Source organism: Rana temporaria, chromosome 2 (genome assembly GCF_905171775.1).
Source record: "Rana temporaria chromosome 2, aRanTem1.1, whole genome shotgun sequence".
NCBI classification, from domain to species: domain Eukaryota; kingdom Metazoa; phylum Chordata; class Amphibia; order Anura; family Ranidae; genus Rana; species Rana temporaria.
In genome coordinates this window covers 392,138,249-392,165,609 of record NC_053490.1, presented here as the reverse complement: position 1 = coordinate 392,165,609, position 27,361 = coordinate 392,138,249, and positions in this window count along the sequence as shown.

Genomic DNA, 27,361 nt, shown 5'->3' with positions numbered 1-27,361 from the left:
TCCCTTACACCAGGACTCCAAGCAGACACTGGGAACAGTGAATGGAAGGCTGCTACACCCTGCTTAAAAGAACTACTGGAAGTTCGTGGAAGGATTGCTAGCAACAAAACCAAGCGGGTCATCATAGCAGAATTAATGGAGCTAGACCAGGAGAACGTGATTGCAGCAACGCCAGCAGTACAAGAGATGGAGACACCAGTGATTCAGGAAGAGGAATCACCAGCCAACAAGCTAATGAGAGAGAAGCTAGCGTGGTTCGGCCCAAACCCAACGCCGGATGTGGTGCTGAAAGTGATGGACCTGTTAGCGAAAGAGGGCTAAACAAATAAGAGACGCAGAGCTACAGTTAAAACTGGCAGCAGTCCAACAAGCAGCCGCACATTCTCCGAACAGTGAGTACAGCACAGCAGACACAAGGAAGATTCCGTTTAGCGCTTTTAAAGCTTTTGATGAAAAGGACTGTGAGATTGATAACTACCTGGCAGATTTTGAGCGACAATGTAACCTGCACCGAATAGCTAGAGGAGACTGGGTTGCAATATTGTCAGGCAAACTGTCAGGCAAAGCTTCGGATGCTTTCCGGACCGTGCCAGATCAGGATATCCATAGCTACGCCAGGGTTAAAGAAGTGCTCCTGGCTCGTTATGCAGTAACCCCAGAGTCCCACCGACAGAAGTTCAGGGACTCACGCAAAACCACGAAAGACTCTTACGCGGAATGGGCATGCCAGTTGTCCCTGTCGGCCTCTAACTGGGTTAACAGCAGCCAGGCCACCACCGCAGAGGACATTTTGCAACTAATGCTCCTGGAGCAATTTTACAATCACATCCAGATGGACGTCAAAGATTGGGTGAGAGATCGCAGGCCCATGACTCTACCAGAGGCCGCGAAGTTGGCGGATGAATATGCGGATACTCGCAAGACAAACCAGGTCACACCACGGGTACAACCTCCATGACCAACGGCGCCCTCACACCCACCAGCCGCTAGATACCAACCACCTAACAGACCGATGACATCAAGCCCTCGCTATCCACGCCAGGAGGACAACGAACAACGCTGCTTCCGGTGCAAACAGTTGGGTCACTTCAAGCAGAATTGCCCCCTGAATGACAACACCAGATCAAATTGGTCTCAACCTGGGTACCGCCCACCAGCAGCAGCCCATTGTGTAGACTCGGCTTGGGATCCCCAGGAGCTGGGTCAGGAAGAACCATTGGGCACCCCGTACGAAGCCCTCATGGTACAATCTGTTATTACGGACAACAGGGAACACCATTGTCAGCTGGTCATGGGCGACAGCCATGAGCCGGAGGGGCCCTGGAGGGAGCTGGGCAGAAAGAGGCACCGCCAGCTACCCTCCAAGAAGAAGAGGTCCTGGAAGTCATATAACCAGCGGACCTGGGAGAAGAAGCGACTGGAGGAGATGGAATCGCAGCGGGCGCCCCAGATGCGGGCCGAGATGTTCACCAAGGGCCCACCGGTGGCCCCTTACACCACCACCCAGTTCCTGATGATGAAGGACGTGGAAAGCCTGCAGGACATGAGCAAGCAGGAGCTGATCCGTGAATACATGGAGCTGGAGGAGTGCATAAGCCGCATGGAGGAGGAGAACAACCACCTGAGGTCACAGCAGGCTGACCCCCCCAGGCTCCATGAACTGGAGATGGAGCTGGAGAAGCTCCAAGAGGAGAACCGGCGGCTGCGGAGGGAGCAGGGGGTGGCTGACCTTATGGGGCTCTGATTCCCCTCTCCCCCCCCTGGACTCTGAGCACCAGTGCTACAGCATTTCAACAAATATAACTTTTCCTTTTTATGAATCTCCTGAGATTGTCACTTCAGAGCCATAACCTGCCCCTCCCATAGCGGGACACCTAGACGGCGGCGCACAGACCCATTCGCCGTCTTCACACTGACTTCTGGTGACTCTGCAGATCGCACAAAGACTTGGGGACTGACCGGCGTGTGATCTGACGACCCGGTGGCATACCTGAGTCGGAAGCAGTTACCAATGGAGGTCAGTCACGCCAAACGGAGTTAACCTTGGACTAAAAGCTCTGAACCCGTCAACCCTACTGGACCAGGGAAGGTCCAACCGGATTTGCCGGAGCAGGGAGAAAAAGGGGGGCCATTGTGAAGGATATGTCAGTGTAAATCTCCCTGCTTGGTTAAATTGTGGGTTAGAGGTAAAATGGATTCATGTGTTACAAGCTATTGACATGTTAATGACCCGTCTGCAGCTAGCTCCTTATTTCAAAGGGATGTTAACCCTGTTTACTGTGATTAGAGGTGACTCATGTTATGTATTCTGATTGCTTCATTATGCGGTGCCAGGCTGCCCAGCTAATGTGTTCTGTACACCTTGTAATTAACTTCCCTGATGTCATTATTTAAAGAAAATGTGTCTCAGGTCGGCTTCGAATTGTCTGGCTATATTCTGTATGAGAAACTCCAGAGTGGGTGAAAAGGGGGTGGAGCTCCCATTGTTCCTTGATTAAGGATTTAGCTTGTAAAACTGTATTTATAACCAGCAGCAAGCTGCCAATAAATCAGTCTTGGTTCCAGCATTCAGTCTTGACTCATGTGTGGATGATCCTGTGATGTTCTTGTATGGAGAGGAGGGAATGCTTGACGGGGATATCATACCGATACCGTCACAAGGGGCAAGGGGAGGTCCGATTTGTTGTGGGTCTTTGAGGTACGCTTGCCAACGAAATGCATGGCAGGTCAACATATGTCTGGTCAAGCATGTGGTGCCCAAGCGGGTGATGTTTTGGCTACGCGAGATACGCTTGAGACATATGTTGCAAATAGCAGCGGTGCGATTTGATGCACTCGTCTCAAAAAAGGCCCACACCAAAGATCTTTTGGAATAACTCTGAGACACAGCAGCGCCCTGCACATGCGTAGCTCTGCGTTGTGATGCAGCCGGTGTGCTGCCCTTAAGCTGGCCCCTGAAGGGCATCCTGCCTCGTTGGAGATGTGCCTGTGCCTCCTCCTCCTCCTCTCTCCTATCAGGCACCCACGTAGAGTCAGTGACCTCATCATCCCCTCCCTCCTCATCACTGTAGAAAACCTGGCAGTATGCTGCAGCTGGGGGAACATGACTGCCAGATTGCTGTCCTTCTTGGGCACCCCCTCTCTCTGGGCTCACATTACTGCCTTCCTCTAGCTGTGTACCATCATCGGAGCCTTCAAAAAGCTGCGCATCCTCATGCAGCATGTACCAAACACTGTGTTCAAACAGTTCGGGGGACTCCTCAGGAGGACATGGTGGGGCTAGGGAAGGAGTGACAGATGCCATTGAGCAGAGGGACGAGGACGCCTTGGCAGCTGCTTTGCCAGACAAAGTACCCTGAGCCTGGGTGAGAGAGGATCAGGAGGATGAGGACGGCTTGGTCATCCACTCTTCGGCATCCAGTCTTCGGCATGTTGCGGCTCAACACTACCAGCTGCCGAAAACAAGGACGAGCGTGTCCAATGGCCACATGCTGATGAGGATGCACAGTGTCCACGACCAGCACTGTTGCCTTTAGACGCAGAGCCTGCTTGCCCTCGTGACTCTCTGCCTCTCCTTGTTGTCCTTCCAGACATACTAATGGCCTGCAGAGGACAAAGGCAGTACACACACCTCGTAGCTTTAGGTGCAAACTGCAGAGGACACGGGCAGTACACACCAAGTAGCTTTAGGTGCAAACTACAGAGGACACGTGCAGTACACACCAAGTAGCTTTAGGTGCAAACTACAGAGGACACAGGCAGAACACACCAAGTAGTTTTAGGTGCAAACTACAGAGGACACATGCAGTACACACCAAGTAGTTTAGGTGCAAACTACAGAGGACACGGGCAGTACATACCAAGTAGCTTTAGGTGCAAACTACAGAGGACACGGCCAGTACACACCAAGTAGCTTTAGGTGCAAACTACAAAGGACACAGGCAATAGACCACGTGAGAATACTGCAGCTAGCACAATCAACTGCCTGCCAGTAAATTAGGAATAGCTGATCTAGCTAAACTATACAGGCCTGGCTTCACATACATCGGCGCATATTTATGCCGCCGTAGCGTATTTCTTTTACACTACGCCGGCGCAGCGCGGAGAGGCACGCACTGCATTTAGCAAGCCATTGCTCACCAAGATGAGCCAGCACAGCGTATTTTCGAAGGCGCAGGCCAGCGTAAGTGTAAGTGGGCGTGACCCCATGCAAATGATAGTCCGAGCCTGGCGCAGTGATTTACGCCCGGTGTATCGCAAACGGCGCATGCTCACAACTACGCCCGGCGTAACCCCTAAGATACGCCGGCCCATCGCCTACACCCAGAGCATTAATACGCCCAGACATGCGCCCGTCGAGTGCAAAAGTACACCAGCAGCTTATCTTCCGTGGTGCAGGTACTTTTGCATTCTGAGTGATGTCTGCTCCTGTGACTGAGAGGGAGAGGAGGATTTTTTTTTTTACCTGAGGAGAGGGCGATCCTGATCTCTGCCATCTCAAGGTACAATGTGTACCTCCATGGCGCTCAGAGTGGCATGACCAGTAAGCTCAGGAAGGAAGAGATCCTCAAGGAGGTCACCCTGAAGGTCAATGCCATTGGCCATGAGAGAAGGACCTCCAAGGACATCTCAAAGAAAATAATTGACCTGCGTCGTCAGGTCAGAGATAAGCTGGCCAAGGTGAAGAGGCACGCCAGGGGCACGGAAGGCGGACCAGCCAGTACTGTCAGGCTGACTGCCGATGAGGAGGTGATCGCCAGATGTCTGGAGCGGGATCAGGTGGAGGGCCTGGAGGGCTTTGACTCCGGTGAACAGGCCTTGAGGACAGGTAAGTGTTTTTTATCCCCAATCCGGTGTTTAGCATGTGAGGGGGTGCAAGGGAACATGTGACAAGTGTGTGGGTTCACCAACATGTGAATGCTTTGTGTCATCCACAGATGTGCTGGAGGGAGCGGGGCCATCGTCTGCTGCTGGACGACCCACGCCATCCCCGGGGGAGTGTGCCCACACCTCTCCTCTAGAGGAAGTTGAGGAGGAGCATGGTGATCTGGAGGAATGTCTCTACCTCGAGGATGATAACATCTTGCCTGGAACCTCTGAGACCTCCACCCCCATCAGGGGAAGCCCCTCAAGGGCCAGCCCCATCAGGGGAAGCCCCTCAAGGGCCAGCCCCATCAGGGGAAGCCCCTCAAGGGCCAGCCCCATCAGGGAAAGCCCCTCAAGGGCCTCCCCGTACAGACGGGAACAAGCCTCTCCAGCCCCCAGGAAGGCTTTGCGGAAGACAAGGGGTGTACCCGAATCCCTACATGAAGGGCTTGCGAGGGACCAGGCCCGCCAGACCCAACACAGGGGAGACATTTCCAGCGACCTCCATCGTGTGGCTGACAGCCTGGCCGCCTTTGTTGGGTCCTCGGCCAAGACCCAGGCTGAATGCACAGTGGCTGTGCAGGGCCCTGCAGCCACTATGCAGCAGTGCCTCAGCCAACAGACTGCCCATACCGTGGCTATTTCGGACTGCGTGCAGGAGGTAAATGCCAACTGCGCAGCCATGGTCACATGTTTGTGCGACCAAACCCAGTCCCTCAATGCTATACATCACCAGATGGTAGCAGGGGGTCCCTCTCCATCTGGGGACCAGGGATCTGGGGACGTTCAGGCCACCCTGGACCGGCACTCCGCGGCTATGGGGGAGCTGCAGGCCACTGCCACAGGGATGAGGTGAAGAGCCTGGGGGAGGTTGTACAGGCCAATATTTCCGCAATACAGATGGAGGGTTGCCTGACCAGGCGCCTACAGCGGCAGACCAGCGGCAGGCAGCTGCGTATGCAGGTGGAGACTAATAGCGTGCTAGCACGCATTGCCTTGGCATTGGAGGGCATACAGGCAACAGCTGCCAGGAGCGACAGGCCAGGGGATGACCCTCCTCGGGATTCCCCCCCCTTCACCCCAGTCGTCCCCACGGCTATTGAGGAGCCGGACCCTAGGCACCAGGCCTGGCCCACGAGAGGGCAAATGACTCTCTGGACATTGGCAGCTCAGAGTATGAGCGTTATTTTTATTTTGGAGTGTCGTGCATAGATGTATGTGCCGTCCTCCAGTAAGGGCATGGCATGATCCCTTTTATTTTTTTGTAGTCACTGCACACGGTCAGTAGTGCAGGCTACAGTGTGACTGGTGTGTGAGTGTGGGTGACATTCCTGCCAGCAAGGCGTGTCACCTTGGGTCGTCAGGGAGAGGTTATCCCCACGGCCGTGTGAATGTGGTATGAATGGACAGCAACACCATTGGGGCCTTGGCATGGCGTTGCTGCTCCCAAGTCCTGCATGGTGGACTTGGGCTAAACCAATGTGAAGTGGATGTGGTGTGTGTGAGCACAGGACCCCAGATGGCAAGTCCCCCTTTTTTTTTTTTTTTTAGAAAAAAATAAATGTTTTTGATATTTTTTTATTTATTTTTTTATTCTTTTTAGTTCCTTTTTTTTAATATAAATTTTTCTTTATTTTGTCGTTCTCAATTTGCGGCAGCATCCCCCCAGGCCCATGCCTGACGCTGTGTAAGGGGCCCCATAATTCCTTATGGCGGCCCTGCCTGGCATGTTGGCATACAGATGTGTTGTCCTGCAAGTGTGGTAGCTCAGCTCGTCCGTAACGGTGCTGCTGCAGCTGCTGTCCAGCTGACCTGTGCACGTCTGGTGCTGAGTTACACCTGCTTTATGGGGAATAACTTTAGGCCGGACGTAGAACTTCTGCGCACCGCGCGTAGCCTGCGCCGGGCGCATGTACGTTTGTGAATCGCCGTATCTCCCTCATTTGCATATTTAAATACAAAATCAATGGGAGCGCCACATGTGTCCAGCGTTAATATGCGCCCACGATACGCCGGCGTAGACAAGTTACGTCGGTCGGATGAAGCCTATTTTCAGGCGTATCTAGTTTTGTGGGCGCGGCGCATAGATACGATACATAGATAGAGATACGACGGTGTATCTCCTGATACGCCGTTGTATCTCTGAGATCCGACGGTCGGATCTATGCGGCTGATTCATAGAATTTTTTTACGTCGTTTGTGTTCAGCTTTTTTTGGCGGATAGTTACCCCTGCTATATGCGGCGTATCCAATGTTAAGTATGGCCGTCGTTCCCGCGCCGATTTTTTTTTATTTTTACGTCGTTTGCGTAAGTCGGTCGCAATTACGGATGGACGTAATTTACGTTCACGCCGAAACCAATGACGTCCTAGCGACGTCATTGGGAGCAATGCACGCCGGGAAAATTCGCGGACGGCGCATGCGCAGTTAAATCGGCACGGGGACGCGCCTGATTTAAATACTACACTCCCCCTAGCCGCGGAATTTGAATTCCGCCAGGGGATTTACGATACGCCGCCGCAAGTTTTGAGGTAAGTGCTTTCTGAATACAGCACTAACCTCTCAAACTTGCGCCGGCGGATCGTAAATCAGATAGATTACGCGGATCTAAAGATCCACTAATCTATCTGAATCTAGTCCACACGGCGTATCTCGAGATAAGTCGGCGTAAGTGCTTTGTGAATCCGGGCCACAGTGTATAAATATATGTAGAACACCTGGGGCCAGATTCACGTAGGAGAGCGTATCTTTAGTTGGGCGTAGCGTATCCTATTTACGTTACGCCGCCGCAATTTAGACCACCAAGTGCAGTATTCACAAAGCACTTGCTCTGCAAGTACGTTTGTAAATCGTCGTATCTACCTAATTTACATATTCAACGCGTAAATCTACGGAAGCGCCCCTTGCAGCCAGCGTAAATATGCACCCAAGATACGACGGCATAGGAGACTTACGCCACTCGTATCTTGGCCAAATCTATGCTTAACTGATTCTAAGAATCAGGCGCATAGATACGACGGCTCACATTCGGACTTACGATGGCGTACGTGGAGATATCCGGTCGTAAGTTCACTGTGAATCTGGCCCCTGGGATGCATATATATCTTCTACACACTGTGGCCCGGATTCAGAAAGGAGATACAAAGGCGTATCTCCGGATACGCCGTCGTATCTCTGAGTGTTCGTGGTCGTAACTATGCAACTGATTCAGAGAATCAGTTACGCATAGATAGGTAGATTCAAAGAGATTGGACTAACTTTAGGGCGGCCTAGCTACACCGCCGTAAATTAACTAGGCTAGTAGTGATTCTCAATCTACTTATCTGCTAATCTACGGAGGCATAGCCTCAAACGAGCGGGCGTAAGGGCGCCTAATTCAAATTGGTTGGAGGGGGGCGTGTTGTATGGAAATGAGGCTTGACCTCACGTTTTTTGACGTTTTTTGCTACTGCGCATGCGCCGGGCACCTACATTTCCCAGTGCGCATTGCGGCTAAGGACGCCGTACGGGCCTATTGATTTTGACGTGTACGTAAACGACGTAACTCCCGATTCGCGGATGACTTGCGCAAACCACGTAAAAATTTCGAATTTCGCGGCGGGAACGGCGGCCATACTTAACATTGGCTAGGCCACTAGAGCATAGCTCTAAGTTTAGGCGGCCTATCTCTTACGGAAACTATGTAATTCGACTGCGGCGGCCGCGCGTACATTCGTGAATCGGCATACAAGCTCATTTACATAATCTATGCCGGCCGCAATGGAAGCGCCACCTAGTGGTCAGCCAAAACATTGCAATCTAAGATAGGACGGCGCAAGCCGTCCTATCTTAGATATGTTTAAGTGTATCTCTGTTAGAGAATACACTTAAACATAGGTCGGTGCAGATTCAGATTTAACTCTTTCTGAATCTACCTATGATTTCCCTAAGATCCGACCGGCGTAAGTGTCTTACACCATCGTATCTTAGGCTGCATATTTACGCTGGCCGCTAGGTGGCGCTTCCGTATAGTTACGCAATGAATATGCTAATTAGGTAGATATGCCGATTCAGAAACGTACGCCCGCCATTTTTTTACGTCGTTTACGTTAGGCTTTTTTCGGCGTAAAGTTACCCCTGCTATATGAGGCGTAGCCAATGTTAAGTATGGACATCGTTCCCGCATCGAGTTTTGAAAATTTTACGTCGTTTGCTTAAGTCGTTCGCGAATAGGTCTGTACGTAAATTACGTTCACGTCTAAAGCAATGACGGCAACGTAATTTCGAGCATGCGCAATCGTGGGATTTTTCCACGAACAGCGCATGCCGTCAAATACATGGGGTCACAGTGAATTTACATAAAACACGCCCACATCATACCCATTTGAATTAGGCGGGCTTACGCCGACACACATACGTTACGCCGCCGTAACTAAGGGCGCAAGTTCTTTCTGCATGCGGAACTTGCGCCCTAAGTTACGGTGGTGTACTGTATCTGCGATACGTTACGCCCGCCGATAGATAGACAAATCTATCTGAATCCGGGCCTGTAACTTTAACTGACTAGCCTGCCTGCTCTATCTACCTAGAAAAAATTACACTGTCTCTCTCTTTCTCTGTCTTTAACCACCGCCGCAACACACTACACAAGGCCGACCTGCAGGCGGCCTTTAATAGTGTGGGGCGTGTACTAAACCCCTTGAGCCATAATTGGCCAAAGCCACCCTGGCTTTGGCCAATTATGGCTCTCCGTTTCTTGCGCGCTGTGATTGGCCAAGCATGCGGGTCATAGTGCATGCTTGGCCAATCATCAGCCAGCAATGCACTGCGATGCCGCAGTGAATATGGGCCGTGACGCGCCACTCGAATTTGGCGCGAACGGCCCGTAACGTTCGCATTTCGGACGATGTTCGAGTTGAACATGGGTTCGACTCGAACACGAATCTAATCCCTACGGGTGAGCGCAAATCTTATCTCACTTCGGGTGGAACACTGTTGTATTGGAGCACTTTTTTAGGAACACAGGGCCAGATTCACGTAGAGCGGCGCATATTTAGATCGGCGTAACGCATGTCATTTAAGTTACGGCGGCTGAATTTTGTGGTGTAAGTGCTGTATCTGTATCAGAGTATTTGCACCAAAATTTGCGCCAGCGTAACGTAAATACTGAGGCGTAAGGCGGGGTAATTGCAAGTGGGAAGGAAGTGTGCATGCTCCATTGAAATGAGCCGTGACCCCATTCAAATGAAGGGCCGGCCGTACTGCGCATGCGCGCACGAATCTCCACCTCACTGGGCATGCTCAGAACTCGGCCCAGCGCAATCAGTGAGATAGGAAAAAGGCCAAGCGTACTTAGTGAGATACGCCCTGTGTATAAATAGCCCCACACAAACGCCCTTCCTTTACAAAAGTACATCCCTGTGTTTCCCTTCCTAAAGTAAGGTGCTTTTGTTCTGTTGTCTGTTGGTGTTTGTTGGTTAGTGTAGTAGTGTTAGATTAAAGATTTATTGTAGTAGGAGGTTGTAGTAGCTGTGTGTTTTTTCTGATTGTTTTTTGTGTCTGTTTTTTCTGAGTTTTTTTTTTATTGTATTAGCTGTCTGCTTGTGTTGTTTGATATTGGTGTCTGGTTTTTGCTGTCTGATTTTTTTTTGTTTGTTCTGTTTGATTTTTGTGTCTGGTTGTTGCTGAGTGCTGTGTGGTGTTATGGCACCAAAGAGAAGGAAGCTGAACTTCTCGGTGCGTGAGAAGCACTTACTTGCCAGGGCGATCACCCAATTTGGGCGATATTTGCATGGCCCTGAGAGCCGGGACATCACCCCGGCCAGGAAGAGGGAGATCATTCAGCAGATTACTGATCGGATCAATGCGGAGGGGGGGGGAGACGAGGACCCCCAGTGGGATTGCCAAGAAGATCAATGATCTGAGGAGCCTGGTCCGTGAGAAGCTGGCCAAGCAAACAGCCCATGCCAGGGGCACTGGAGGAGGTCCACCCTGCCCCGTAAGGTGGACTGAGGAGGAACGTGCGGTGGCCCGGTGCTTCCATAGCCAGCAAGTGGTGGGCCTGCCTGGCTTTGACTCCGAGGAGGCCGTGAGGACAGGTTTTTTTTTTTCCATCTGGCGAGTAGCATGTGTGGGGGGGGGAGGGAATATGTGCCAAGTGTGTGGATCCTCCAACCTGTGTATGTTTTGTGTCATCCACAGATGGCCAGGAGATTGCTGGGTCATCAGGCCAGTCCGCACCATCCCCCGGACACCAGGCTGCTGAGGAGCCCCAAGAAAGGCAGGAGTCCTCAGGGGACGGGAGTGGCCACAACTCCCCTCATGAGGAGGTTCAGGGGGAGGAGGATGAGGGGGGAGGTTGTGGATGATCGGATGGACATTGCCAGGGAAATCATGGAGTGTTGGGATGTGGATCCCCCTGTGGCTGACAGCAGTCAGGCCACCATCAGGAGTAGTCCCTCCCACTCCTCCCCCAACAGGCCCCCCCCAGGGGGATCCCCTGCTCCCAGGCCACAAGCCTCATCTGGAGGCAGTCAGGCCACCATTAAGGGTAGTCCCTCCCACTCCTCCCCCAACAGGCCCCCCCCAGGGGGATCCCCTGCTCCCAGGCCACAAGACTCAACTGCAGGCAGGAAGGCCACCCAGAAGACCAGGGGGGTGGCCGAGTTCCTGCCTGCAAATCTGCAGAGGGACCAGGCCCTTCAGACCCAACATCTGGGTCAGGTCACCCGGACTTTGGCCCAGATGGAGGAGAGCCTGGTCTCCATGAAGGAGTCGGTCAGTGAGGTCAGCACAAATTCATTAGCGCTGATAACGTGTTTTTGTGACCTGCAGTCCGCCACAGCACACGTGGCCCTGGAGGTGATTGCCCTGACCCAGGCTGCCCAGGACAACACACAGGCTGTCCAGGCCAATACGGCAGCCCTCACTCTGGGCCTGAACAGGATAGCCGTGGCCTTGGAGGGCAGGCCAGCAGGTGAGCAGCCACCCGGGGAGGCTCCTCCTTCCCCTGATCCCCCCCCATGAGTCTCCCCTGAGGGGCCGTGGCCGTGGCCGGCCCAGGCATAGCTCACGGCCGCCGTTAATAATTTGGGATGTTCTTTTGGTTTATTTTTTTCTGATTTTCTACTGCGATTATGATTTGTTTTATGTGTGTGAATGATGTATGAATGTGGGGGTGGCATTCCTGATTAAATAAGGGTGTCACCCTCAGTTTTGGTGGAGTAGGGATCCCCAGGACCAGGGAGAAGTGATCCCAGGTCCATGTGAATGGTGTATGAATGCACAGTGACATAATTGGAGTCTTGGCGTGGCGTTGCTGCTCCCTAATACCATGTGGTTTACTTGGGTCTAATCCAATTCGATGTGCATGTGGGGTGTGTGTGCTAGGGACCACAGTGGTGTGCATGTGTGCATTCTCATTGTGCCATGTTTAATGTGTGTGTTTACTGTGCAAAGATGCCTTCTGCGAGGCGTCTCCTGGCTGCTCTTCCCTCAGAAGACGGGGGACCCTCAGTCAGGGGGGGATTGTCGGGTTCAGGGGGCAGGTCATCACGTATGTCAATCTCCAGGCCCCTTCTCACTGCAAAGTTGTGCAGCATGCAACATGCACCGATGATCTGGCACACAAAGTTTGGGGAATACAACAGGGTACCCCCAGACTTATCCAGGCATCGGAAACGGGACTTCAGGAGGCCAAATGTGCGTTCCACCACTGCACGGGTACCTATGTGTGCAGCATTGTAGTTTTCCTCTCCTGGGGTTTGGGGGTTCCGGAATGGAGTCATGAGATGGGGTCCAACTGCATATGCAGAGTCACCTGGAAGGGAAAAGACAGGATGTTAGTCATGCATGTGCCCCTCGTGATGTCTGCATCATGGGGGGGGACAGTCATACCTGACACCCATGTCACTCACCAACCAGCCAGCTGTCCCCATACATGTTCTGTTCAAATTGTCTTGGGATGTCGCTTTGATGGTATATGAAGCTGTCATGGCTGGATCCTGGGTGTTTGGCACGGACGTGCCATATGAGGTATTGGGCATCCACTATCACCTGTACATTGATTGAATGCCAATGCTTCCGATTGCGGTACATGTGCTCTGTCTCGTGGGGGGGCTGTAGTGCCACATGTGTGCAATCAATGGCCCCCACGGTGCGTGGGAATCTGGCAATTTTGTAAAAATCTGTAATTGTCTTCAGCCGCAGGTCCTCCTGGGTGGGTTTGATGATTTGGTTGGCCATGCTTCTCAGGATTGCAGGGATAACCTGGTGCACACATCTGCTCATGGAGGATTGTGACATCCCAGCCAACAATCCACTTGTGCGCTGAAAAGAGCCAGTGGCAAGGAAATGGAGTGTTGCCAGGACCTTGATCAGTGGCTGCACTGCATGTGAGCGGTGTGTTGGGCTGGTGATGTCATCCTGCAGGGTTGTGGTTAATTCCATGATGGCTTCACGGTTGAATCTGAAGGTGCTATACACCTCAGAAGCAGTCATGTGAAAGACATCTAGGCGTCTGCAGTATATCCTCTCCTGTGCCCTCCTACTCCTCTGTTCCCTCCTCCTTCTGCGTGCCTCTAAAGTCACTAGTGTAGTTATGAGCATGGATGCCCCTGGCATGTTGGCATACAGATTGTAGTCCGGCAAGTGTGTGTGCTCAGCTCTTCCTTAATGGTGTTGCTTTAGCTGACCTTTACACGGCTGGTGCAAAATTAAGCACCTTTTATAAAGTGTAACTTCCTGCCGGGAAACTAACAGATGCGCACAGGGCGTAGCCTACGCCGCACAAACTTAATTTTGTGGATCGCCGTATCTCCCTCATTTGCATCTTTGCCTATCAAAACAATGGTGTGTCTAGCGTATTTTGCGCTCCAAGATGCGCCGGTGTAATCGTTTTACGTCGGACGGAAAAAAATGGCTTTCAGGCGTATCTCGTTTTGAGGATCAGGCGCAAAGATACGCGCAGCGCATTTTTCAATTACGCCGCACATCTCTAGATACGTCAGCGTAAGTGCTTTGTGAATCTGGCCCACAGTGTTCATTTCAGAGTGATCTTGTGCCCTTTGAAGAACGTTACGTGTAACGAAACTAGTCGGGGCGGTACTACGCACTGACGTCACTGCCTGCTCACGTGACCCCGCTTGCACGGGTGTACGCTTGGAATATTTTTATGCCGACTTTTTTAATGTTTGTATTTTTTTTAAATGGAATACATTTTCCATCATCTTGGAGGTAATACATAATCCGAGTTTTTATTTCTTTATTACTGCATCCCCAATTGTAGAAACATTTGGCCCCTGCAGAGATTAGGAGATCCTGTCTTTCCAACATACAGAGGAAAGTTACCCGAAGCTAAGGAGGTGATCAAACACTGGTCCAGTGACACCTTGGGATCATCACAAGACCCTGCAGAGGGTTGTATCTGCATGCGCTGTAGACCTTGCCACTAGCGGAGGTCCATCTTATTTGGTAAGGTTACCCATTTCGTTTGACGTCCATCACAGGGAGCAACCTTACCTGCGGTGCTGGTGGATTTACTTCTGTCATCTTCATTATTGCCTTCTTTCAACACTGTTTTTTTTTCCCTTCCTTAAAGTGGAGGTTCACCCTAAAACAATTATATAACATTACATCCAGCATACTTCCGACATGTACAGTATGCTGGTATTTTTTTTTCCGCCGTACATACCGTTTTATTGTTATTTTCCCCCCGGCTTCCGGGTTCCCCCCGGCTTCCCTGGCGCATAAGGCGCAGCACCAGTTTTCCGTAAATAGCCGACCTGCGAGTCGGCTCTATATGGCACCTGCGCAGTCAGCTCTACACGGCGGGCACAGGCGCCGTATAGAGCCGACTCGCAGGTCGGCTATTTACGGAAAACTGGTGATGCGCCTTTTGCGCCAGGGGATGTTTTTCACCAGACGTCAATCATCTAACCTCTCAATAGGAACGCCCAGTCCCACGGGAATCAGAACCCGGAAGCTGGGGGAAAAATAACAATAAAACTGTATGTGTGGCAAAAAAAAAAATACCAGCATACTGTACATGTCGGAAGTATGCTGGATGTAATGTTATATAATTGTTTTAGGGTGAACCTCCGCTTTAATTACTTTGGAATTGGACCTTTTCACAATAGGAATGGACTTCCTGCTTACTTTTTTAACAACTTATTTCTATTGAACTGTATTCAATTTTATAAGAAAAAATTCAGGGAGCACTCATGTGTTTATGTGTATGATCTTTACTAAATCCCAGTGATGCCAGGCAGGCGGCCAGATGTGTTTTATGGTTTTAGATTCTTCAAGAGCCTGTTCCGGAACGTCCTTTTTACTTGAGCCTTGGTTTCATCTGGATTGAAGAACGGGCAGAAGCTCACCCTGTGTACATCTTACAAAGACAATGCAGGCAGACAGCTTTGTCTCATTTCTTCACACTAAAGTCACACAAGGAGACACTTTACTGTGCTGTTCTTGTTGCTGGTTGTCATTGCACAGAAACACTTTTGGGCCCTGGTTGAACTAGCTGAAAACACCAGAAAACTACAGAACTAGGACTCCTCATTTCTCCCTCCATTTAAAGGACTTTGTGCATTAAGTCTGCACCCATTAAGAGGAACCTTGCACACATTAAGGGGAACCCCACTCCGAACTTTTCTATAACTTATGACCTGTTATTATGTTGCTACAAACTTGTTGGGTCAGTGGCATCAGGACTTTAAGGGAGCAGTCTGACACCAAAGGTCACGTTTTATATCTTTCACACCTGGAGTCATAGGCTCTTGCAGGGCATATTATTTATTACTTTTTATGGTGATTTTCTGTTGCACTGCTTACCTTTTTCATAGCTTTCAGAAGTAAGAGTGTCACAGTGAATGATATTTGCTTAAGATATTTTTGTGCTTATCTGCCTAAAGAACTTAAAGTTAAGAAATATTTGTTTACCTTGCTACAAGTTGGTGTCTGTCTAAACCCAGGGTGTCAGAGGTGTCGGGTGGATTTTCATATCAGGGCAACCTTTGGGCTCAGAATATCAAGCTAACCTTTTACACAGGTGGTCAGTCACTATAGCTGGCTACTGTGTTCTTCACCATTAGCAGCACACTTTCCCATAAGGCAAGCAGGCCTACTGGTCCTCGGTTGCCCCCAGGTCTTATACACAATGCTATAGTGCCTGGCTACCGTGCCAGGGAAGGCACGAACTAAGAAAAGCAAACAGGAACTTGCGGTTGGTAGACAGGCAGATTTGTTCATTGACAGTCCAGGTAAAAGGCAGGCAGAGTTCATCGAATAGTAGTTATCTGGTCCGAGGTCATACACAGGAAATCCAATCGAGCAGGGCAGACAGACAGGGGGCTTGATCACATATCACACACTTAAAGCGGAGGTTCACCCATAGCTTACACATTTTCCCCTTAGATTCCTGCTCGTTTTGTCTAGGGGAATCGGCTATTTTTTTTAAAATATGATCCGTACTTACCCGTTTACGATATGCATCTTCTCCGCCGCTTCCGGGTATGGGCTGCGGGACTGGGCGTTCCTTCTTGATTGACAGTCTTCCGAGAGGCTTCCGACGGTCGCATCCATCGCGTCACGATTTTCCGAAAGAAGCCGAACGTCGGTGCGCAGTATAGAGCCGCACCGACGTTCGGCTTCTTTCGGCTACGAGTGACGCGATGGATGCGACCGTCGGAAGCCTCTCGGAAGACTGTCAATCAAGAAGGAACGCCCGCTCCCGAAGACCCATACCCGGAAGCGACGGAAGAAGATGCATCTCGAAAACGGGTAAGTACGGATCATGTTTTAAAACAAATAGCCGATTCCCCTAGACACAACGAGCAGGAATCTAAGGGGAAAATAGAAAAGAAAAAGGAATTGGGTGAACTCCCGCTTTAATCACTCTCTATCACAAGCATGAGACTAAATGCTTGGCTGGCTTAAATCAGGTCTGATCTCCACCCAGATACTAACCACATTAATCACATTGCAGGTTACAGAAAGTCCTGAATAAGAAAAACAGGAGGCTCAATTGGCATGGGCTGGACAGGGATAACTGGTGCAGAGGCAGACTGGACCACATCGGCAGGTGCAGAGACTGGCTGGACCGCATTGGCAGGTGTGAAGCCTGACTGGACTGCATTGGCATGTGAAGAGACTGACTGGATCGCATAGTCAGGTGTAGAGACTGACAGGACCACATCGGCAGGTGTGGAGGCAGCAGAACTTGAGGACAAGTTAACCTGGATGGGCTTCCCAGGAAATTTAGGGGTAATCCAGAGGGTTTGACTTATGAGGACTTAGAGCGAGCACAGGTTTTGCAAGCTTTTACGTAGGAACATGAATTCTTATGGAGAGAGGGCCACCAAAGCCCACAAGAATTTTTTTTTAGTAATCCCTGGGTGCCTGGCCGCTTTAGGGTCATATGCTTCTGAAAGTACTTTAAGCCTAGGTGGAGGGGAGCAAACAGCTTTCCAGAGGGTAGATTGGGGGGAAACACTAGACTGAGCCTTTAAAATAGAGTTCAAAGGGTCTATAATAAAAAAATTATATTATGTAAGATACTGTTTGTGTGCTTTAGTCATCTTTATGGTTTGTAATTTGTTTAAAATTTGGATTAATTAGTTTGAGCCACCAATTTGGGTTTACATGTGGTGTAGTTTTTAGAAATGTAACCTGGTGTGTTTCCTGATAAACACTGCTGCACTAGGAGAACCCTAATGTACCAACACTAGGGTTCTCCTAGTGCAGCAGTGTTTATCAGGAAATACACCAGATGGGTAGATGAGGGATGAATGAAAAAAAAGGACAGAAGTCAAAGATTAGCTTGACCTTATGCAGAATATGTTAGAAGCTGAGAATAAACACCGGTGTATTACAAACAACTGAACCTACAAGCAACTGAACCTAATGTTGCCATTTCTAACTTTTTTTAGGGTGATACAAAAAGATGTTACATGTTACAGAAGGATTGTGACAAACTGGCAACATAAGCTAGGTATACACTAGTAGAATTTTGTTTGACATTTTTCGTTGTAAGAACATTTGTTAATTTTTCTAATTAATAGTAGGGTTAACGTAAAATGAAGTTAATTTTCTACCTCAGTGACGGAAAATAAGAAAAAGCAGGATGGAAATTATTTCTTGAATGTACGAATTTCTTACAGTGTATGTGGTTTTCATTTGGTCATGTCAAGTCTGTTCATTCCAAAATCGAATGTTAAAAGCAAATTAAATATTGAACTGCTTCTGAACGACATGTGAATGTACTGAGAATTTTACTATGCCTGGGGTAGATTCACGTACCTTTTACGGCGGCGTATCTCCAGATACGCCGCCGTAATTTGAAATCCGCGCCCGCGTATCGTTGCGCCGATTCTCAAAGGCAGATACGCTTAAAAAACAGGCTTCCTCCACCGACGTAACTTGATTGTGGCGGCGTAGAATTGTGTGCAATATAATGTTGGGCGCTAGGGGCGCTTCTGTTGTTGTCGGTGTAGAATATGCTAATTACCTAGATACGCCGATTCACAAACGTACGTATGTCCGGCGCAATTTATTTACGTCGTTTACGTTAGGCTTTTTCGGCATAAGGTTGTTCCTGCTATTAGGAGGCGCAGCCAATGTTAAGTATGGACGTCGTTCCCGCTTTCGAAATTTTCATTTTTTACGTCGTTTGCGTAAGTCGTTCGCGAATAGGGCTGGACGTACTAAACGTTCACGTTGAAACCAATACGTAGTTGCGCTGTACTTGGGAGCAATGCACACTGGGATATGTACACGGATGGCGCATGCGCCGTTCGTACAAAACGTCAATCACGTCAGGTCATCATATATTTACATAAAACACGCCCCCTTCCACATTTGAATTACGTGGGCTTACGCCAGCCCCATTTACGCTACGCCGCCGCAACTTATGGAGCAAGTGCTTTGTGCATACAGCACTTACTCCTGTAAGTTACGGCGGCGTAGCGTAAATACGATACGCTGTGCCGCCGTATCATTGCGCGCCCCTACCTGAATCTACCCCAATGTTCCTAATGCCACGTACACACGATCATTTTTTTCGGCATGTAAAAAACAACGGCCCAGGTTCACGTAGATCGGCGCATCTTTATGCCGGCATAGCGCATCTCATATGCGCTACGCCCACGTAACTTAGAGAGGCAAGCTCCGTATTCTCATAGCAAATGCGCCCAACTTTGCGCCGGCGTAACATAAATTCGTTGGCGTAAGGCAGCGTAATTCAAAGTAGGAAGGAAGTGGGCGTGATCCATTTAAATGAAGCGTGACCCCATGCAAATGAAGGGCCGAACGAACGGCGCATGCGCCATGATGTGGACGTATGTCCTGCGCCCCTCTGCGCATGCTCACAACTACGCCCTGAGATACGCCGGCCCACCGATTACGCCCAGGGCATAAATACGCCCAGACATGCGCCCGTCGAGTGCAAAAGTACACCTGTCTGTTTGTTAGTGGTGTAAGTACTTTTGCTTTGTCTTGCTTTGTGCCATGTCTGCTCCTAGGAGTGATAAGAGGAAGAAAAACTTCTCCCCAGAGGAGAGGGCGATTATCATATTGGCCATGGAGAGGTATGATGCTCGCCTCCATGGGGCAGAGAGTAAAGGCACAAGTAAGGCCAAGAGGGATGAGATCCTGATGAGGATCACCACCCAGGTCAATGCCCTTGGGAATGAGGTAAGGAGGCCCAAGGACATTTTGAAAAAGATGAATGACCTGCGTAAGAAGGTCAAAGAGAAGCTGGACGAGATGAGAAAGCATGCCAGGGGCACTGGAGGTGGACCAGCCTCTGCTCTTGGGCTGACTCCTGAGGAGCAGGTGGTTGCCTATTGTCTTGAGAGGGAGCAAGTGGAGGGAGTGGAGGGCTATGACTCCATTGAACCGGGCCTTGAGGACAGGTTAGTGTATTTTATCTCCTATCTGGTGTGTAGCATGTGAGGGGGTGGAAGGGAACATGTGACAAGTGTGTGGGTCCACCAACATGTGAATGTTTTGTGTCATCCACAGATGTCCAGGAGGGAGCGGGGCCATCTGCTGCCTGTGGCCGTCCCGTCCCACACCATCATCCCCTGAACATCCTGAGCCTGACCCCCTGGGAAGTCAAGAGTCATTGGTGGAGGGGAGTGCCCAGACCTCAAATCAAGAGGTGGTTGAGGAGGATGCGGTCCCTATGGATCAGGAGGTGTGCCTCTATTTGGAGGAATCCTCCCTATCGGCTGGGCCGTCTCGCACTTCCAGCCACATCTCATCAAGCCCCTCAGGATCCATTGCCATCCCAACCTCTCCCTCAAGGGCCACCCCATATACAAGGCCCCAAGCCTCTCCTGGCCCCAGGAAGGCTACCAGGAAGACAAGGGGGGTTCCTGACTTCCTGCCGGAAAGTTTAGCAAGGGCACAGGACTGCCAGACCCGCCATATGGGTGAAGTGGCTGTGGAGATGCGTTGTGTGGCAGACAGCCTGGCCTCCATGGGCCACATAAATGATGCACTTCTTGATGTCGGTGGCAACAGTGCAGCGATAATCACCTGCCTGGGGGAGCTGCAAGCCACAACGGCTACCCTTGTGGCAGAGGTAAAGTCCCTGACAGAGGCCGTACAGGGCAATACAGCTGCCATTGAGGCGGAGGGGAGGCAAACGTGGCTGGTGCAGGCGGAGACCAATGCCATACTCACCCGCATTGCTGTGGCTTTGGAGGGCAGGCAGCCAGCCAGGGAGAGACCAGGGGATGCTCCTCCACCTGATAACCCACCCCCCCACCCGAGGCTTCCACCAGGCAATTACGGAGCCAGGGCCGTGGTCGTGGCACCAGGCTTGGCCCACGACAGGGCACATGATTTTTTTGTTGTGCCTCAGATTTGCTCAGGTGATGAGCATTTTTTGTTTGGTTTTACTCAGGTCATGATTTTTTTTTATTAATTACTGCACACGGTGAGGCGTGTAGACTGGTGTGTGAATGTGGGGGTGACACTCCTGACAGTAAGGTTTGTCACCCTGGGTCGTCGGGGAGAAGTTTTCCTCACGACCGTGTGAATGTGGTATGAATGAACAGCGACATAATTGGGGCCTTGGCGTGGCGTTGCTGCTCCCAAGTCCTGCATGGTGGACTTGAGCTAATCCAATGTGATGTGGATGTGGTGTGTGTGAGCTAGGGACCACAGTGGTGTGTATGCGTGCATTCTCCTTGTGCCATGATGAATGTGTGTGTGTTTAACGTGCAAAGATGCGTTCCACAAGGCAATTCCTGACTGCTGTTCCTTCAGCAGACGGGGTAGCCTCGGGCAGGGGGGGAATGTCTGGTTCGGGGGTCAGGTCATCACATATGTCAATCTCCAGGCCCTTTCTCATGGCGAAGTTGTGCAGCATGCAACATGCACCGATGATCTGGCACACAAAGTTTGGGGAATACAACAGGGTACCCCCAGACTTATCCAGGCATCGGAAACGGGACTTCAGGAGGCCAAATGTGCGTTCCACCACTGCACGGGTACGTATGTGTGCAGCATTGTAGTTTATCTCTCCTCCTGGTTTGGGGATTCCGGAATGGAGTCATGAGATGGGGTCCAAGTGCATATGCAGAGTCACCTGGAAGGGAAAAGACAGGAGGATGTTAGTCGTGCATGTGCCCCTTGTGATGTCTGCATCATGGGGTCGGACAGTCATGCCTGACTCCCATGTCACTCACCAACCAGCCAGCTGTCCCCGTACACGTTCTGTTCGAATTCTGTTGGGATGGTGTTTTGACAGTATATGTAGCTGTCGTGGCTGGCCCCGGGGTGTTTGGCACGGACGTGCCATATGAGGCATTGGGCATCGGCTATCACCTGTACGTTGATGGAATGGCAATGCTTACGATTGCGGTATATGTGCTCTGTGGCACAGGGGGGCCGTAGTGCCACATGGGTGCAATCAATGGCCCCCACGGTGCGTGGGAATCCTGCAATTCTGACAAAATCACCCCTTGCCTTCTGCCGCAGATGCTCATGGGTGGGTCGGATAATGTGGTGGGACATGCGTGTGAGGATTGCGGGGACAACCTGGTGCACACATCTGCTCATGGTGGTTTGTGACATCCCAGCCACTACTCCACTTGTACGCTGTAATGATCCACTGGCGAGGAAAGGGAGTGTTGCCAGTACCTTGACCAGTGGCTGCACTGCATGTGAGCGGTGTGTTGGGCTGGTGATGTCATCATTCAGGGTTGTGGCTATTTCCAGGATGGCAGCAGTGTTGAATCCGAAGATGCGATACACCTCCGAATCCCCCATGCCAAAGACGTTCATGCGCATTCGGTAGATCCTCTCCCGTGCCCTCCTCCTTCTACGCGCCTCTGAACACACTAGTAGTGCTATGACCATGCCTGCCCCTGGCATGTTGGCATACGGATGTGTTGTCCTGCAAGTGTGGTTGCTCAGCTCGTCCGTAACGGTGCTGCCGAAGCTGCTCTCCAGCTGACCTGCACACGTCTGGTGCAAAGTTACCCCTGCTTTATGAGGGGTAATTTTAGGCCGGACGTACAGCTTACGTGCACCGCGCGTAGCCTGCGTCGGGCGCACGTACGTTCAGGAATCGGCATATCTCCCTCATTTGCATATTTGAATACAAAATCAATGGGAGCGCCAGATGCGTCCAGCGTAAATATGCGCCCACGCTACGCCGGCGCAGAAAAGTTACTTCGGTCGGAAGAAGCCTATTTTCAGGTGTATCTGGTTCTGTGGGTACAGCGCATATATACACTTACGCCGTGCATCTCGAGATACGCCGGCGTAACTTCTTTGAGAATCTGGACCAACGTTTTTTAAAAATGTAATTTAAAATGATCGTGTGTGGGCTTCACATCATTTTTTGGGTTCTGAAAAACGACAAAAAAAAACATTCGAACATGCTGCATTTTTTAACGACGTTTAAAACTATGTATTTTTCCGGGCTAAAACGACGTTAAAAACCCGCGCATGCTCAGAAGCAAGTTATGAGACGGGAGCGCTCGTTCTGGTAAAACTATCGTTCGTAATGGAGTAAGCACATTCATCACGCTGTAACAGACAGAAAAGCGCAAATCGTCTTTTACTAACAAGAAATTAGCTAAAGCAGCCCAAAGGGTGGCGACATCGAATGGAACTTCCCCTTTTATAGTGCCGTCGTACGTGTTGTACGTCACCGCACTTTGCTAGAGCATTTTTTTTAACGATCGTGTGTGGGCAACATCGTTTTAGTGATGAAGTTGGGAAAAACTTCATTTTTTCTAGAGGCTGAAAAAAAGGAAAATTTATATGAAATACTTACCGTAATTTTTCTTTCCTGATGGACTCCATGGCAGCCTACGTGTGGGTTGATCCCGCCTCTCATACCTCATTGGACCCTACTCCCATAAAGCTTTGCTTCTCACAATAGACTGTGTTCCGTAATATAGCCTACTCCAGCAAAGGGAGGGAACTCCTGCTGCCATGGAGTCCAATTACGGTAAGTATTTCATATAAATTTTCCTTTTTCCTGACAGACTCCATGGCAGCCTACGTGTGGGAAATAACTAGCCATACACACCCGGGTGGGCAATTGCTGGTTAAAGAAAAAAGATTTAATTGACATTGTCAACAGATAAAACATGCAAACCAAAATTAACCGACGATAAAGAAGCCGGTTCTACGCAATAGTGCGTCATAAATGTATTTAACGACTTTCGCTTTATAAGCCCCTTGGATGGCCTGTACAATCCATGCTGCAATGGTTCGAGAGGAAGCACGCATTCCCTTGTTCTTCCCATGAAAGGAAACAAATAGGTGATCAGATTGGCGAAAAGACGCTGTAGCTTCCAGATATTGCTTCAATACTTTGAACCAATTTCGGTAACCCTCTTAGCTGATATGTCTACGAGAAAGGCTACTTTGAGGGAAAGATCTTTGATCGATAGTTGGTCTGAGTTTTGAAAGACTAAAAAAAAAAAGTCCAAGACTAATGGTAGATCCCACTTGGAGAATCTTGGTTTCCTTAGAGGTCTCAGTCTCATAGCTCCTTTGAAGAATTGTCTGACAAGCGTGTGAGTAGCCCAGGATATACCTGTGAATGCGGAGATAGCCGAAACTTGAACTCTTAATGAGCTAATGGATAAAGGTAGATCAAGACCCATCTGAAGAAAACCTAGAACATCTTGAATTCTGGTATCACTAGGAGAACCACCCATGTTAGAGGTGTAGACTGAGAATTTTGACCAAATTCTTTGGTAGATTCTATTGGTGCTTGATCTTCTAGTGTTTAATAATGTAGAGATTGCTCCGCTTGGACACCCTAACGCTTCCAGCCTTCCCCTCTCAACCAGGCCATCAGATGCAGATGGGTTGGACATGGGTGAGGAGTCGATCCTTGCAACAGGAGATCTGGTCTGGATGGGAGCAGAACTGGATCCCGGAAGCTGAGTTGGAACAGCAACGGAAACCACGGCCTGTTGGGCCAATATGGAATTATCGCCACTACCTCGGCCTCCTCCCACCTGAGTCTCGATAGGAACCGGAGGATGACCGGGTCTGGAGGGAAGGCATAAGCCCTGCGGAACCTCCACTGATCCGTTAAGGCGTCCACCCCGAAGGCCTGGGGACAGCGGCATCTGGTGTAATACTTCTCCATCTTGAAGTTGCATGGGGATGCAAACAGATCTACTTCCGGTGAAAAATCCAGTGACAGGATCCAACTGAAAACACTGTTGTGGAGAGACCACTCGTTGTTGTTGAGAGATGTTCTCGAGAGGAAATGCGCCTGTAGATTCTGAGCTCCGGGGAGATATACAGCTGTCAAATCTTTCAAGTGTGTCTGTGCCCAAGACATGATTGGATTTACCTCTTTCAGTAGAGACAGACTGCGAGTGCCACCCTGTCTCTTGATGTACGACACTGCCGACGTATTGTCCATCCTTAGGAGGACTGAGGACCCTTTTATTAGGCGAAGGAAGGCTTGTAGGGAACAAAAGGCTGCGCAAAGTTCCAGGACATTGGATATGACCTTCTGGGACGGAAAGTCCCACTTCCCTTAGGCTAACTTCTTCAGGCTGAGAGCCCCCCAACCTGTGTTGCTGGCATCCGATGTGATTGTGATCCAAGAGATAGGGGCTAGAGAATGGCAATTGAGGAGGTTTTTCCGTAGTAGCCACCAAGGAAGACTTTCCTGCATATGTGAGGTTATCCGAATCATTTGATCCCGAGATCTCTAATCCCATTGATGGAGGAAACCCTTCTGAAAGGGCCACATCTTCCATTGTGCCCATCTCACCATAGGAACCGTGGAGACCATGGTGCCTATTATGTTGAGGCATTGTGAGGCTTTGAGAAAAGGAAATTCTACAGCGCAACGGATTCTGTCTCGAACTACTGGGATTTTCTCCAGGGGCAACGAGATGGTACTCTGAGCTGTGTTGAATTAGGCACCGAGAAAAATTAGAGATTGTGTAGGCTCTAGGTGACTCTTCTCTCTGTTTAGTAGCTAACCGAATTCGGTCAGAGTGGATATGACCAGGGCCCGATGTGTCAACAGTTGCTCTTTGCTTTGTGAAAGTAGTAGTAGGTCGTCCAAGTAGTGATGTAGACGAATGCCTCTGGTTCTGATTAAGGCTACGACGGCCAGTAAGAGCTTCGAAAATACCCATGGCGATGTTGTGAGCCCGAATGGGAGACAAGTAAACTGGAGGTGAATACTGCCTACTGCAAACCGAAGATACTTTTGGAACTCTACCGCTATAGGGACATGAAAGTAGGCGTCTTTCAGGTCTATGGCCACAAGCCAGTCGCCTGGCTGAACTGCTTGACGGATTGTGAGCAGCGACTCCATCTTGAACTTCTCTTTCTTGATAAAGGTGTTTAGATGTGTCAGATCTATCACTGGTCTCCAGGAACCTGACTTTTGTAGCACCAGAAACGGGGCGAATACATCCCTTGAAACCTCTCGGCCGTTGGAATGTGTATAGCGGCCCCTTAAGCCACGAGGGAGCTTGTGTATGACAGGAGGACTTGTCTTTTCTCCTCTGAGCAGGGCACAATTGTGGGAATGAACTGAAGGACAGGTGGATTGATGAACGTCCAAGAATGACCTGTAAATACTGTCTTGACAGGCCAACAATCTTTTATCGAGGCTGCCCAGACATGCCAGAATTGGAAGAGACGAGCCCCGACTCTTTTCCGTCTGGGCCGGCTCTGTATCAAAAAGACTTAGGAGCCTCACGTCCACCAGAAGAAGGGCCTTTTGTAGGCTTCTGACCAGAGGGCTGGTTTCTTCTCCAGTTCTTCCTAAAATCACGCCCAGGTCTGTATCAACGAGCCTTCCTTGCCCGATCTTGATCTTGCCTGGGAAGAAATTTCCTCTGTCCATACAGACGACGATCCTGGGGAAGGAATCCTGACTTACCCCCTGTGGCCCGGTTGATGGCGCTGTCCAATTTATTCCCAAAAAGGGAAGATCCTAGAAAGGGTATTTTGCACCTATGCCTGTTTTTAGAGGCAGGATCAGCTACCCAAGGATGTAGCCATAGGGCACGCTTGGCTGTAACAGAGGAGAGCATGACCGAGCCACTAAACGAATAAGATCAAGGGATGCCTCTACCAGAAATACCGAAGCCATCTTTAGTTCTTGGACTGAAATGCTTCCGGCTAAGTCTTCAGAGACGCAGGACAACACAGAGTCCATCTCACCTGTCCAGGCCTCCATTGCTTTTGACAGGGCTGCGAGAGCTAGGGCTGGTTTACAAGCCATGCCTGCTGTAATGTAAATACATTTTAGATTTATTTATTTCTCTCCAGACCATCCTTGAAGGAAACGGTGTCTTCCAGAGGGAGAGTGACATGTTTCACCAGTCTCATCAAGGCTGCATCAACTAGAGGGTCTGACTCTAAATGTATCACCTCATCACTCTTGAATGGGTACATTTTAGCTATTTTAGAGAGTAAAGAATTTTTCTTATCTGTGCCAGACCATTCTTCTGTAATAACTTCTCCAAGCTCACCAAGAAGGGGAAAGTTGGGCGGTCTTTTTTAAGCTGCTTGAAGTACTTCCTTTGCTTAGAAGGCGCTTCTACTGGCTCCTCCCACTTTAAAGCGTCCTTGACTGCTTTTACCAAGGTTGGGACCAGAGAAAAATCAAAACCCGCTGCAAAGTTTACACTTTCCACCTCACTATCTGAGGACACGCTTGGGGAGCGGTTAGGCTGAGAGGGCCCCGGAACCTCAGGATTATCCTGCACAAGAACTGGGGATGGATCAACAGGAGGGACAACTGCTTGGATGGAATCAGAGCCGTTCAATGATTCTTGGACTACTCTTCTGACCAGGGCTTCCACCTGCTGGTCTTCGCCACCTCTTTCCCTTACAGCACGGGAATAACATGGCTCACAGAGGGATTTTCCTTCTGGGACCTGAGCTCTACATCCCCAACAGGACATCCTTCCAGAGTGACTAGCATGGCGGTGAGAATGGTGACCAGATGTGGATCTGGATCCCTCTCTATGATGTTTAGATGATGACCTAGAGC